At 40.8% G+C, this 1,730-nt stretch overlaps 1 pseudogene; it reads left to right on the top strand.

The window, feature by feature from the left end:
• The first annotated feature begins 606 nt into the window (after positions 1 to 606).
• Positions 607 to 1,284, top strand: LOC102820776 (annotated as a pseudogene).
• Positions 1,285 to 1,730: the final 446 nt, after the last annotated feature.

The following is a 1,730-nucleotide window of genomic DNA, read 5'->3' as shown; positions in this document are numbered from 1 at the left end:
GAATTATTTGAAGTACTTTGTAGGATACTCTCAATTGAAATAAGTATGATTTTTTTCTTCTTCATGGTTTGATGTAGGTTATGAGGTTTTAAATGGAAGAAAAAAGCAGTAATTCTTATTTCCATCATAATAAGGACACATACAATCAATAAAACTTATCAGAACAGAACAAATTTTTTTTTTTTTTACTTAACAGAACACCATTTATTTTCTTAGAGTTTCAGAGGCTGTTTAAGATGCCAAGTCAACCTTGTTTCATCAACCCTATCTGACAGAGCATTGCTCCATTTTTTAGTAAGCTTTTTTAATGAATTGAGTTATAGTTTACAAGGTAGATCATCAATTTTACATTCAACCAATCGGATTTTGTTTCATTGAAATCATTACAATCCTCTTCATGCACTATTGGTTAGCAGTATTGACGTCTATGTCCTTTTTTTCTATGTGTACAAAACATATATTCATTTAAATGATCAAAGGACACATTTTACAGGGAGATTCCAGGTCTTGTGACACGTCAGGCAGTTTCTGCCATGCAGGCTTTGAGAAGTTGTGGAGGCCGGCCAAGGGCAGGGTCTCAGAGGTACCTCAGCCAGGTGAGAGCTAATGGACAGCCACAGGTCAGGCCATGGTGGACTGGGGAGCCGAGGACCTGGACACGCCTCTGCTGTGTCCGAGACCTGCGAGCACCTCTTCAAGGTGCTAGTCATCCACTGGTGAGCTCTACGTGGGCAAGACCAGCATCATCAATCACTATGTCTACCAGCTCTTCTCCCAGCACTATCGGGCCACTATCAGGGTGGACTTCGCCTTCAAGGTCCTCAACTGGGACAGCAGGATACTGATGAGGCTGTAGCTGTGGGACATCACAAGACAGGAATGATTTGGCAACATGACATGAATATATTATACAGAAGCTGTTGGTGCATTTGTAGTCTTTGATACACCGAGAAGCTCCACAGTTGTGGCAGTCTTAAAATGGAAAAGTGAAGTCCATCTTCCAAATGGCGGCCCTATTCCTACAGTCCTCCTAGCTAACAAATGTGACCAAAAAATTATAGTGGCAATGTTCCTTCACAGACAAACCAGTGCTGCAAATATCATAGCTCTAGTAGATGGTTTGAAACCTCTTCAAGGATAACATAAACTTAAAGAAAGCAGCCCTATTCCTGGCATAGAATATTCTTGCCATCCACCAGAGCTTTTCTAATAAAGAAAATTATGTTGGCAAAATTAAATTGGATCATGATACCTTGAAAGCAGAACAATTCTGATTGTTGCTAACATGGCCCCTACGTCTCTCCTGCCAAATGCAGCCTGACTTGGTTCCCTGTGAATTTCTGAGAACAGATTATGGATGACACACTGCCTTTTGACTCTTTATACAGATAATTCTTTAAAATGACAGCACCCTGGGAGCCTACAGTCATTTAAACAAGGGACCTTTAGAGGCATATTCCTCTGAGTGTCTCTACAACTACACAGATGAACACTTAGGCTTTGGTGGTGGTCGCCATGATATTGAGGAGAATGCTGACATTATGGTTCCATCTTTTTAAACACAGTTCTTCAGAATTTGGTTAAACTTCCAAGTAGGAGCCTTTACTAATGGCTCTGGGGGTGATAATAAAATTGCTGGCAGTCTTCTGGTCATTTTGTGAGCTTGAATTCTTGCCTCCACCTTATCCCTTCTCTCTCAGTAGAGTGACTTTAGCTTTGTTTAGACCGTT

Source organism: Chrysochloris asiatica, unplaced genomic scaffold, assembly GCF_000296735.1.
Source record: "Chrysochloris asiatica unplaced genomic scaffold, ChrAsi1.0 scaffold00068, whole genome shotgun sequence".
In the NCBI taxonomy this organism is placed as follows: Eukaryota; Metazoa; Chordata; class Mammalia; order Afrosoricida; family Chrysochloridae; genus Chrysochloris; species Chrysochloris asiatica.
Note: the sequence above shows the minus strand (reverse complement) of the source record. Positions and strands in the feature narration are given on the sequence as shown.